This window comes from Ascaphus truei, chromosome 1, assembly GCF_040206685.1.
Source record: "Ascaphus truei isolate aAscTru1 chromosome 1, aAscTru1.hap1, whole genome shotgun sequence".
NCBI lineage: Eukaryota > Metazoa > Chordata > Amphibia > Anura > Ascaphidae > Ascaphus > Ascaphus truei.
This window is the reverse complement of record NC_134483.1, coordinates 338,138,630-338,151,832: the sequence shown is the minus strand read 5'-3', so window position 1 is coordinate 338,151,832 and position 13,203 is coordinate 338,138,630.

Genomic DNA, 13,203 nt, shown 5'->3' with positions numbered 1-13,203 from the left:
AGTAGATTTTTTGGTGATTTGTCAACCACTATATATATATATATATATATATATATATAGGCTGTGTGTATGGGGAATGATCCCAATCCTCAGGGCTCAGCTGTGTGTGGAATTAGCTTGATTGAAGTATTCAAATATGCAATTATCTGGTCATGTGAGCATATATTATAAAGCTGTGTGAGGCTCTATGTATGATAATACAAATAGGTGTACAGGTATAACTGGAGACACTATACAGAACTCTATATATACCATAAAGGCACTGTCTAAATCCCCAGAAAACCTTATTGAGATGAGAGAACTATTGGAAATGGGCAGAGAGTTGGGTGTCCTAACACATAAAGAGTATCTATTTATTTACAACCAATCTCCCACAGTACCTATTTTTCATCATCTCCCAAAGATCCATAAGTCTCTGGTCAGCCCGCCGGGGAGACCAATTATATCGAGCATTGGATCTTTGGGAGATGGTCTTTCTAGGTATGTGGATCAATTTCTGCAACCTTTGGTCAAGGAGTTACCGTCATTCTTGCGAGATTCTATTGACTTGTTAACAGATATACAAGAAATCACATGGACACATTCCTATCGGTGGGTCACACTAGATGTGACCTCCTTATACACTATTATTAATCATACACTGGGAATTAAGGCCATAAGTCATTTTCTAAATCACTCAAATATTCACCTTGCACAGAGCACGTTCATCTTAGATTCTATTATTTTTTTATTACAGCACAATTATTTTTTATTTAATGACACTTATTATTTACAAACACAAGGCACGGCTATGGGGACCTCCTTCGCACCCTCATATGCCAATTTGTTCATGGGCTTTTGAGAAACCACTTTTATTTTTAGTGATGCGAATCCATTTAGACAATATATTATTTATTATCGTCGCTATATAGACGACCTATTGATTATTTGGTCTGGAAGCACCCCTACCTTTCACCAATTTCTTGTATATCTGAACGACAATGTCTTTAACCTCAAATTCACCTCAAACATCCATGAAAACAAGATTGACTATCTTGACCTACATTTATACATAGATTCTGATCTTAGAATTCAAACTAAGATGTTTAGGAAAGAAAACTCCAGAAACTCCCTGCTCATGGCCAACAGTGCACATCCCAGACCCCTGATCAGAGGGATTCCGAAAGGGCAATATTTGAGACTTCGGAGACTATGTTCCACAGATGAGTCATTTCTGAGTCAGGCACAAGAACTATCAGAAAGGTTCAGATGTAGGGGTTATAAGGAGGAAGATATTAATGGTGCTTTAGATCATGCACTTAAAATGGATAGGTCGACACTTTTAACACAGAAATCTAATAAACAAAAACAATCAAGATCCCTAGATGGATCACTACTGTTTATTACTACATACTCTAAACAGGCAAACCAGATCAGAGCCATTCTGATAAAGCATTGGGCTATATTGAAACTAGATAAAGATCTAGAGACATATATACAAGATCAGCCAAAGATGGTATTCAAAAGGGCAAAAACAATAGCCAACAAAGTGTCTCCTAGTTTATTTGATCCAAAGAAAAAGAACAACAAATTAAAAACCAAGGGCTTTTTCAGATGTGGAGATTGTAGAATGTGCCGACATGCTTCCCCCATAAAAAATATTAGAAATGTGAACACAAAGAGAACTCACACTCTCAACTCTATGATGACATGCAATACAAAATTTGTAATATATCTCCTTAGATGTTCATGTGGTAGTTCATATGTAGGCAGGACAATACGCCCATTAAAAGAGAGGATTGCTGAACATGTTAGAGCGATCAGAAACATGGATGTGAGATACCCTGTTGCACGTCATTTTGCAAGGTGTCAGTCGGGTTCCCTAATGAATTTCTCCTTTAGCACACTCGAACACATAAGGCCACATGTGCGGGGAGGAGATAGAGAATCCCTCCTCAATAAGAGAGAAATGTTCTGGATTTATGCCCTTGGGACATTGGCACCCAGGGGCATGAATCTTGATTGGGAACTAAAACATTTCTTGGATTGAGATCTGGTAGATTGACTATATTCATATTTATACAAATGAAGACACATGTGACTATGTTATTCATGCATTTGTGCGCTACAGGATATATTAAATTGATCCCTCAGAGAGACTCCTTTGAGAAAACGTTGGTTATAATATATCAGGTTATGACTCTGTATATTAAGGTGTAAAAATTAATATACCTAACCTCATGAACTTGCTCTTTTGTATATGTAAAAAATACATCATACTGATACTCTGATAAAGCTATATCATCTATTATTTGATTAGAACAATAACAGTATTACATGTGGATCCTATTCATAGGAACAGTCATATGTTCAGAGTAGAGAGCTTGATCTAAATGAATAACTTTATGACTCTGCTTCAGTAGAAAAATATGTAAGATATATATAGTTAATCACAGTATAAAAAAGATGTATGTTTTAGACATTATTATCAGTCTATTTTCAATTTACAAGATACATACACATGAAATCCTTATGAGTATTATATATGTCTATTTCCAAAATCTATGTCTTCCATCTCATTTGCTTTGTTTTTAAATGCTGTGTTTCTTTAATTTTTGAAAATTTTATTTTAAATATTTGTTCACTATATGTTTTTAATATCACTGTATTTGTGTTTTGTTTCATTCTGAGATTCTCCATTATGTTATATACTCCCCACCTTGCCTAGACATTATATACCCTTCTAACATGAGTTATAATAGGGTATATACGAACCCATAGGCTAATGCCAACAAAGATCTGAAATATATAGAGCATGTGACGTCACTGATAGAGGCGGAGCCAAAGTCCGTGGCTCCAATGCTAGTCTTACTGCTCAATTATTCACCCATGCCATGCGCGATTGGCTTACATGGCATCCAATGAGATGGGGGCCTCAACAAATCTCGCGATAGAAACGTAACGCATGACGTCACGGTTGGGGGCGGGAGTTACACTACATAATGGAGAACTCAGCAGACGCAGTTACTCTTTGATAAAGGGACAACTGTCCTGAAACGCGTCAGAGTGCTAGCTGTTAACTCCAGATGACCACACAATAAATTAACTTTCAATTGGAACTGGTGTGCAGCCCCGAATTTCTTCACACAGCAGTGCTCCGCCGTCGGACCCCACGGGACCACCTTCCACTTATATATATATATATATATAAAAAATCACACTCAGTTGGCACACTGTAAACAATTGAAAGATGCTGATGCTTGTCCCATATGCACATGTAAAAAGTAGATTTTACCAGATTGGAGTCCGGAAAAAACGAGACAGCACACAGTCCAGTAGTTCCAATGAAGCTTTTTATAGTGGTTAGCGGGGATGGGTGCAGTGTGTAATCGCCCCAACGATGGGTGTTTATGGCTTGTGGGTGGGTAGCTGGAGGGCTTAACCCCTTCATGACCGTAGCGGTATTAACCGCTAGGGTAATGAAGGGGTATAGTTGACCCGCAACCCCCCCCAAGCCATAAACACCCCCCAAATTCCAAATACCCCCTTAATCCACTGCCGCTCCCCACACAAAGCATTGTAATGGATGGTTAACCCCTACATTGCCTTAGCGGTTGGCCGCTAAGGTAATGAATTGGGCTGTTAATGTATTATTCCTGCTTCGGATGCATGGGGGGGGGGCTTCGGTGCTGGTATTACTGGGTATCAGCTCTGGAGCCCCCCGGCATCAATCCGAGGCAGGAAAAGGGCCTGACTTTTTTTTCTATGTCCCGTATCGCCGCTCAGCACTAGCTTTTTGCCAACTTATGTTTTCGGAGCGATTTGGAGAAAATTTCTCCATTCTAGAGCGCCGATCAGCGCCGAGATGCTTATCGGGGCTACTAGAATACAGCGGGTTTTAAAACTGGCGAGATATTGCTTCTCGCCACCCGCACAGCAAGTTTTTTTTTCCGCAAAAAAAACCCGGCGTATTTTCCTCATCTCGCCAGTTTTTCGGCATTTACTGAATTGCTGTAGGCATATTTGCCAAAAAAACTGGCGCGATAGGCCTTCTCGCTGGTTTCTGCATAGGCCCCATAGTCTCCACTTGCGGATGTCTACTCTGGCACTTTCTCTCTTCATTTACTCAGATCACGACTCGGCTTGGCGGACGGCAATCTCTGGTTCTGGACCCCGGCTCCCAACTGACCTCGCTGCTTCCTATGCCCCTCGACTTCTGCTTGGACACTGACCTTCCGGAACTCTACTCTCCTTGACCTTGGCTAGCGGCAACGACTACGGCTCTTCTTTACCGGAACCGGCAAGTATTGCTACAGCTAAGACCACCTGGCCTGGCAACGCCTAAAACACCACACTCCGGACACGCTCCTTTTGCTGCGGGTGCATGCACATATACGTCCCCACCTCAGTATAAGGGACGGGTCTGGTCTGCGGGCAGCACCGGCGTAACATTATGTCGAGCCCACAAGACGCAGACCAGACTGATCTGGCCTCTATGATGACGGCCATGTATCAACAAATCCAGGCCTTAACGGACCAGATGGCTCTCCTCACTCAACAGGTACAGGACCTTTCTCTTCAGGCACCACCTGTGGCTGCACCGCTGGCGCAGGCAGAACCGGTATCCGTCTCGTCCCCAGGTCCGAAGATTCCGGAAGATTTTCTCAACCAATACGAGATCCAGTTTGAGATGGCTCCGCAACAGTATTCCACTGGTCGTAAGAAGGTGGCTTATGTTTACAGCCTACTCACAGGTAATGCGCTGGCATGGGTCTCCCCGATTTGGGAACTGCGTCCCAAGATCACTCGAGATTACGCAGCCTTTAGATGAGATTTTCGACAAGTCTTCGATACTCCCGCACCTCAAGAAACTGCCTCTGACTCCCTGCTTCAGCTTTCACAGAGACGTCGGTCCATGGCCCAATACGCCTTGGAGTTCAGGACAATAGCAGCTGAGACACGATGGGATCAGGAGGCCTTAGTCTCAGTCTTCTGGCGAGGCTTATCGGATTGTGTGAAGGACGAACTCGCATCACAACCCAGGCCAGGACTTCTGGAAGAACTTATCTCCCAAGGCATTCGTATGGATCAGCGTCTTCAGGTACGCCGCGCTCAGCGCCAGTACCCCCCGGTTTATGCCCATCCGTGCTCCTTTCCCCAGGTTCTCTCCTACCACGGGACCCGCCGTCTCCCCGCTGCCCGCTCTGGAGGTTCCGGAGCCGATGCAACTTGAAGTCCAGCGTCCTCGGGTACCCATGCGACAGTTGAGCCAAGCCGGAGGGTCGTGTTACTACTGCGGATCTTCCGAACATCTAACCCGCGAATGTCCACCTTGTCCGGGAAACGACCAAGCCCAGTGAGTATGAAGGGGCTCTCCCTGGGTGCTAAATCTCCTTGTCCCCTTGTCAGGAAAGAACTTCCCAAAAAATTGACCATTCCCGTGTCCCTCTCTGGTCCAACCTTCCGCACCTCCACAGCGGCATTTATCGATTCCGGTGCAAGAGGAAACTTCATGGATCAAACCTTCTCGGAACAGAACCGGATTCCACTCATTAGGAAAAAGTCTCCCGTTGCCTTGGTCGGGATCGACGACCGTCCGCTCACCCCGGCATATATCTCCTGGGAGACTTGCCCCATCACACTTTCTTCTCATTCCCACGAGAAGACCCTAGCCTTTGATGTAATCCATGCTCCTGGAACTCCGGTAACCCTTGGCCTGCCTTGGTTGCAGAAGCATAATCCGCACATCGATTGGGTATCTCAAAATCCCATTATCTGGAGGTCAAGGTCAGAGGAATCTTCCCCACCTACGGTACTTCCGCCTCAACTGCTGGCTAATACAGCCAATCCTAAGGGAGATTTACCCACACCGTACGCGGTTTTTTGGGATGTCTTCAGCAAGTCTCAATCCGAACTACTTCCCCCTCATCGTTCATACGACTGTCCGATTGACCAGGTACCTGGGTACACCTTGCCCAAATCCAAATCCTATCCTCTCTCTTTGCCCGACACGGAAGCCATGGATGAATACATTCGTGAGAACTTGAAGCGGGGCTTTATACGGCATTCCAATTCTCCTCCGGGGGCTGGATTCTTTTTCGTTATAAAGAAGGACGGTACTCTCAGACCATGTATAGTCTACCGGGTCTGAACCGCATTACGGTGAAGAACCGTTACCCACTTCCACTCATCTCTGAGCTCTTCGACAGACTTCAAGGTGCCAACCTGTTTACCAAGCTAGATCTTCGCGGGGCATATAATCTCATTAGAATCCGGGAAGGCGACGAATGGAAAACCACCTTCAACACCCGTAGCGGCCACTACGAATATCTCGTGATGCCCTTTGGCTTATGCAATGCCCCGGCGGTCTTTCAGGACTTCATCAATGATATCTTTCGGGATGTCTTTAACTGTTTTGTAATTGTTTATCTGGATGACATCCTTATTTTTTCCAAGAACCTACAGGACCATATAATCCATACGAAGTTTGTGCTCTCCCACCTCCGAGAGAACCGCTTGTTTGCCAAAATGGAAAAGTGCCTTTTTCACAAGTCTACCACTTCCTTTCTTGGGTACATTATCTCCAACAGGGGTTTGGCCATGGACCCAGAGAAACTTAAAGCCATAGTGGATTGGCCGCAACCCGATTCCCTCAAGTCTATTCAGCGTTTTCTAGGGTTTTCCAATTATTACCGGAAATTTATTCGCAATTTTTCCACCATCATTGCTCTGATCACGGCACTGACCCAAAAAGGAGCTGATTCTTCGTCTTGGTCTCCTGAGGTGGTCACGGCTTTCAAGACTTTGAAACAAGCATTCGTCTCTGCTCCTATCCTCCGACACCCGAACATTCATTTTTCTTTCACCCTTGAGGTTGACGCTCTGGACTGCGGGGCTGGGGCAGTTCTATCCCATAGATTTTCTCCCCAGGACAAACTTCACCCTTGCGGTTTTTTCTCTAAGAAGTTTTCTCCAGCGGAGAGGAACTATGATGTGGGCAATAGGGAACTTTTGGCTGTCATGTTGGCTCTTCAGGAATGGAGTCATCTTCTGGAGGGGTCAAAAGAGCCATTCACGATTCTCACGGATCTAAAAATCTTTTATACATCGAGTGTGCCCGCCGCTTAGGTCCCCGCCAGGCCCGCTGGTCGTTATTTTTCTCCAGATTTAATTTTATTTTGTAATACATTCCCGGCACCAAGAACATCAAGGCGGATGCCCTCTCTAGACAATATTCTTCTGAAGAGAGACCAGAGAAGACTACCGAGTCCATCCTTCCGAAGCAAAAGATCCTCGCAGTCGCTGCTTTCAAGAATCTTGAAAAAATCATCAAGTGTCAAGAACACCTTCCGAGCAATCTTGAGGTACTGAAGAACACCTTGTATGTAGAGCCGAAGTTTGTTCCCGAAATTCTGGATTGGGGACACGCTTCCCGCTCGGCAGGACATCCGGGGTACAAAAAAAATTTGGATCTCATCCGTCGCACCTTTTGGTGGCCCAATATGGCCAAGTCCATCTTTGAATTTACTCGGGCTTGTCCGGTATGTGCACGCAATAAGATTCCTCGTCAGAGACCCCATGGTCTTCTTTTGCCTTTACCCATTCCGGAGCGCCTCTGGTCCCACATATCCATGGACTTTATTGTCGAATTGCCTAGGTCGAAGGGCATGAACACCATTCTAGTAGTGGTGGATCGGTTTTCCAAGATGGCACATTTCGTTCCTCTCAAAGGATTACCCTCCTCACCCGCCCTTGCTGATATTATCTCCAGAGAGATTTTCCGGATCCATGGCATTCCCACATACATCGTATCGGACAGAGGCTCTCAATTTGTTTCCAGATTCTGGAGGACCTTCACCAGAAGACTGGGCATTTCTTCTTCCTTTTCATCAGGATATCACCCTCAATCCAATGGGCAGACTGAGAGGGTAATCAATCTCTCGAGAAATACTTGAGGTGTTTCGTCTCTGACTCCCACTCTGAATCCACTCGGGAGACACCGTTCTTTATTAATTACGGATTCCACCGGCTCGCCTGCCTATTCCCAATATCTCATCTGGAGTACCAGCCGTGGATGAACGCATCTCCCTCCTACAGGACTCTTGGACTAGAATTCAATCGGCACTTCAAAAGGCCTCCCTGGCTTCGAAAATCCAGGCTGATCGTTGTCGCCGACCTGCACCCAATTACAAGCCAGGGGATAGGGTTTGGCTGTCTTCCAAGAATAGCCACCTCAAAACCCCTTCCCCTAAATTGGCACCTAGGTTTCGAGGCCCATTTCCTATCATGGAGCAGGTAAACCCGGTGGCCTTCCATCTTCAATTACCTCAAAGCATGAGAATTCCTAATGTTTTTCACACATCACTTCTCAAGCCGTTCATCTCTAGTCCTCTCTTTCCGGACCACACTCTTAAACCAGACCCTGTGATTATACAGGACAACAAAAAGTACGAGGTTCAAACTATACTGGATTCCCGCCTCTCGAGAGGTAAAGCTCAATTATTGGTCCATTGGAAGGGCTTTGGACCCGAAGAGAGGTCATGGGTACCTCTTAAAGACATTCATGCCCCAGGGCTTCTTAAATGCTTCCGAAAGAAGTTTCCATCCAAACCATGGGAGGATCGTCCTGAGGCGACCCTGAAGGGGGGGTACAGTGAGGACTAGGGAGTCTCGGCAGCCGCAGCGCATATAACCTTTACCTCCTGCTGCTGCCGTAAGACGTCCCCCTAGCCGGCGCCGGCCACCTCCCATTGCCCTGGGGTGTCCCCGCCGTCTCTGGCGGTCCACCTCTGCTCCTTTCCTGGAACCAGGGTCACGAATGATGTATGATTAGTTCCAGTAAGCTCAACTCATGTCCTCCCTCTTCCAAAGCATGACAAGTCCTTAATGTCTTTCTTAATTTTATTGCTGGATTAGAAAACACAGGAACTTGTAGGTGTGGTGTAGGCAGAGAGTGCTTCTCTATGTGGGATGCTTCTATGGGGTTAGACTATGGTAAGAGAGAAAGGCCTTACCAGGGGTGGATGCAGACAGGTCTGTACTCACTGTAATCTAGGGTGGAAAAGAAAGTGAGGGGCAGGGGTCACACTAAAGGTTGAGTGGGACTGCACTAACTGTCAGCAAAAGACAGGGGAGAACATGGGAAAGTCCATTAACTGGGAGGACTGGAGAAGCTGCAGTAGCAGTTCACTGATTATGTGCTCAGAGGCAAAAAATGTAACATTGTTGCATGTTACACAGGCACAGTGTGTGTATGTGGAGCCAATGCCTGCAGCTGAACTTAAGGAGCTGACAAGCAGAAGGGGGGTCGGGCAGGAATGTGATTCTTGTTCCATGACACTCCCCGTCTGGTATCTGGAGATACCACTATATAACTGGAATATGTGGAACATATGTGCAATGCATAACAAAGATAACATCACATTCTCAAACAATGCAAGAGTCCATGTCCACATAGCGATGTGACACCGGCCGGTATCACTGGTATCAAGGTCCCTTGGCCAAGGTTCTTTGGCAAAGGATGCAGGGTGGATGCACAGCTCCAGGTTTGCTGGTTGCACCACAATGTCGTTGTATAAAAGTCTCTGGCACTGTTTCCTTTTAGTCTTGTGAGAGAACAGTCCTTTTGTCTCTGTAGTTTCACCCACAGAGTGTATCCCCTTGTAGGTATACCAGCCGTGGCAGCCTGTTGCTCTATCACCTGGCGTTTGGCAGAAGGAGAGGGCTTTTGGCTCCTTGTGGGAGCGGATTACTGTCCCTGGAAAACTGGTTGTCGAATGTAATCCAATAAAGGGGGCGTCGTTCAGGGAGACTCCCTGAAGCTGAGCGCTGGGGTTGAACATTACCCGGATTTGATCGGGTTCCTGAGGGTGGTAGGCCCCAGGTGATTGGAGGTACCGACATTCTTTGCCTTCCTCCATTAGAGGTGCTGGCTTTGCGTGGCCGGTAAAGAATATCTTCTGGATGAAGACCACAAAGTTGTTTTTGGTCTCTGGTTCCCTTTGTGGGCCGCAGAGGTGCGAGGTGAACCTAGAGATGGCATGTTCTCCATTGTTTGGGAAGCGCCTCCTTGGTGAACGGAATGGTAGCGGAGTCACCCGACTGCTTAGTCCGTCTTTAGAGAGCTCCTTGACAGTTAACCTCGGGAATCCTCTATCTTCCCTCGAGGGTGTTTGTTTGTCATCGTTCCTTGTTGTCTGGAACGCTGTGCACCGTAGTTCATCGGTACATTTCTCTTGCACGAGAACATCTCCGCGTAGTTTGGTGAAACGCTTTTGTGTTTCTTTGTTGACTGCCATCGGGAGGTTGTTTTCTCCCTGGACATGACGAAGAACAGTCTCTTTTGTCCTTGTAAATCCTTTTGGGAAATGTCTCTGCAACTGTCCCCTTTTACGTGTTTGAACGAACAGTCCTTTTGACACTGTGGCTTCGCCTGTGGGGCGCAATCTTTTGCGGCTATGCCAGCCGTGGCAATTGGTTGCTCTGTTGCTTGATACTCTGTGGAGAGGAACAACTGTACGTCTTAATTGTGCCCTTGCTCGCGGGAGTATTGTCTGATTGTTTGTTGTTTTTAGGACGATCCCTTTATCGGTCACCTTTGGGAGGTTACTCTCTTCCTTCGGTGGAGTCGACTCATCATCCTTGGCTGTCTGGACTGCTGAGCATCCTAAGCCATTGTCGCATCCCATCGGCGTGAGGATGTCTTTGTTGGTCTCAGGGGTATGACCTTGTCTTTCCTCTTCACTTGGCCCTTCGGTCACTTGGAGATGGCCAAGACATGGTTCAGAGAGAGATGTGTGTCCACATTCTGTCACCTCCGTTCTGCGGGCATCAACGTAGTCTTGCCCGTGCTCTCTGTTAGTGCACGAGTTGCCCACTATCACCCATCCTAGGTCGAGTCTTTGGGCGTATGGCGCGTTGTGGGGTCCGTTGTGCTGTTTACGGACTTTATGTACCCTCATGATGTCCCTACCGAGCAGCAGCAGGATCTTGGCGTCTTGTTCCACCGGCCGGATGTGGTTGGCTATTCCTTTGAGGTGGGGGTAATGGAGTGCCACGTCTGGTGTGGGTATCTCGTCCCTGTTTGTGGTCATGTGGTTGCACTCGATGAGTGTGGGAAGGGGCATGTTCACTTTGCCGTCTATTGAGCATATTGTGTAGCCGTTCACTTTTCTCCCTGTGGTCTCCATTTGCCCTGCGCACGTTCTGAGAGTGTAAGGAAAGGCACCATCTTGTATGTTAAACATGTCGAAGAACTCTGACCTGACCAGTGATCGGTTGCTCTGGTCGTCGAGGATTGCGTACATCCGAATAGCCTTCTCAGGTTGTCCCTGGGGGTGCACTGCGACAAGGCATATTTTGGAGCAGGACATTTTGTCACCTTCTTTTCCGCAAACCTCAGTGCGCTGAGATGTGACGGATGTTGACTCTCCTTCTTCTTTCTCCCCGCCATGCTCCGCTATGGAGGATGGGTTCTTGAGTTGGTGGAGTGTCATCGCCTCTGGGTGTAACGCTGTCACGTGCTTGTCACTCTCGCACACTGTGCATTTGATCTCTTCCTTACAGTCCCTGGCTAGATGGGTCGTGGAACCGCAGCACTTGAAGCAAACTCCGAATTCTCCAAGTAACCTCTTGCGTTCCTCTAGGGACTTCATCCTGAACCCAAAGCACTTGTTGAGTGGGTGTGGCTTCTTGTGTATGGGACATTCCCTGTTTGGGTCCCTTGGTTCCTTGTCTCCGGCGACCGACTGATCGGGAGTAGTTTGGGCCGTGGGAGGCACGTCCGTCCTGCGGGCCGAGATGGGTGTTTGGGGGTTACCATATCTCGTCGCTGGTCTCTCGTTCTTCGGGCTGCTTGCACTGTATGTGGTTTGCGCACCTAAGATGAAACTGGGATCGTTTCTTGTCTTTGCCGCTTGGCAGATGAAGCTCACGAAGAATGAGAATGGGGGGAAGACAACCTGCTTCTCCCTTTTGTATTTGGAACCTTGTGAAAGCCACCTTTCTTGGAGGTTGAAGGGTAGCTTCTCCAGGATGGGTCTCACTCCACGAGCTGAATCTAGGGCGTTGAGACCTATTAAGGAATGGTCTTTCCTTGCGAACTCCAGTTCTTGCAGCAGGTCTCCAAGATCTCGTAACTTCGAGTAGTCTTTACTCGTGATCTTGGGGAAGCTCTCGATTCTTTTGAAGAGTGAATCCTCGACTGCTTCAGGGCTGCCATAGGTCTCTTCTAGCCTTTCCCACACTAGGTCCAGACCTACTTGGGGTTGATGTGCGTTTGCCGTCCGAAGTCTCTGCGCTTGCTCCCTGGATACGTTCCCCAGGAACTTGACTAACAGGTTGAGCTCTTCCCTTGCTGAGAAGTCCAAGCTGTCGATTGCGTCTTTGAACGTGAACTTCCACGTCCGGTAGTTCTCAGGGCGGTCGTCGAAGCTGATGAGTCCTGCGTGCACCAAGTCGCGCCGGTACATGTACTTGGCTATGTCTGTCAGACCTGAGACATCGGCGCGTTTGCCCCGTTCTGAGGTAGTTGCTGGGACGGTCTGTGCGGTCGCCTCTTCCTTGGCGTGGACGCGTGATGGCTGCTGGCTAGTGTGAGGGGCTGTTTTCTCCCGCGTGGGTGTACCTGGATTGCGAGCCTGTGGTGGTGCATCCGTGTGCGCGCTGGCATGTGGATCACTCTTGTGGCTGTGGCTATCCCAGGCAGCATGTGCCATTGATGGAGCAGCGTCTTCTCCTCGTGGTCCTAGCGAGTCTTCGGTATCTGTGGAGTCGCTCCATCCGTGTTGAGATGGTGCGCTGGTGTTTACACTGAAGAGGCTCCTGATGTAGTCTTCAGTGCGTTGGACTGGATCCTCTGAAGCTACTCGTCTGTACGGTAGCTCCCCGCCGTCCTGTTGTGCGGCTGCTTCTAGGACTTCCGCTTGGGCTATGGCGGCGGCGGCTTCCTTCTCTTGATTAAGTGCCTCTAGATCCGCGTCCAATTCGGCCTTTCTGCGCGCAGCGGCGGCATTGGCAGCGGCGGCGGTAGCAGCGGCGGCGGCAGTTGCAGCGGCAGCGGTAGCAGCGGCGGCGGCATTTGCAGCGGCGGCGGTAGCAGCGGCAGCAGCATTGGCAGCAGCGGCATTCTGCTCCTCCTCTTCTATGCGCGCTTTTTCTGCCCTTACGGCTGCCTCTCTGCGACTATATTCGGCCCTGGCACGTGCGGCTTCTGCGGTGGCTCGC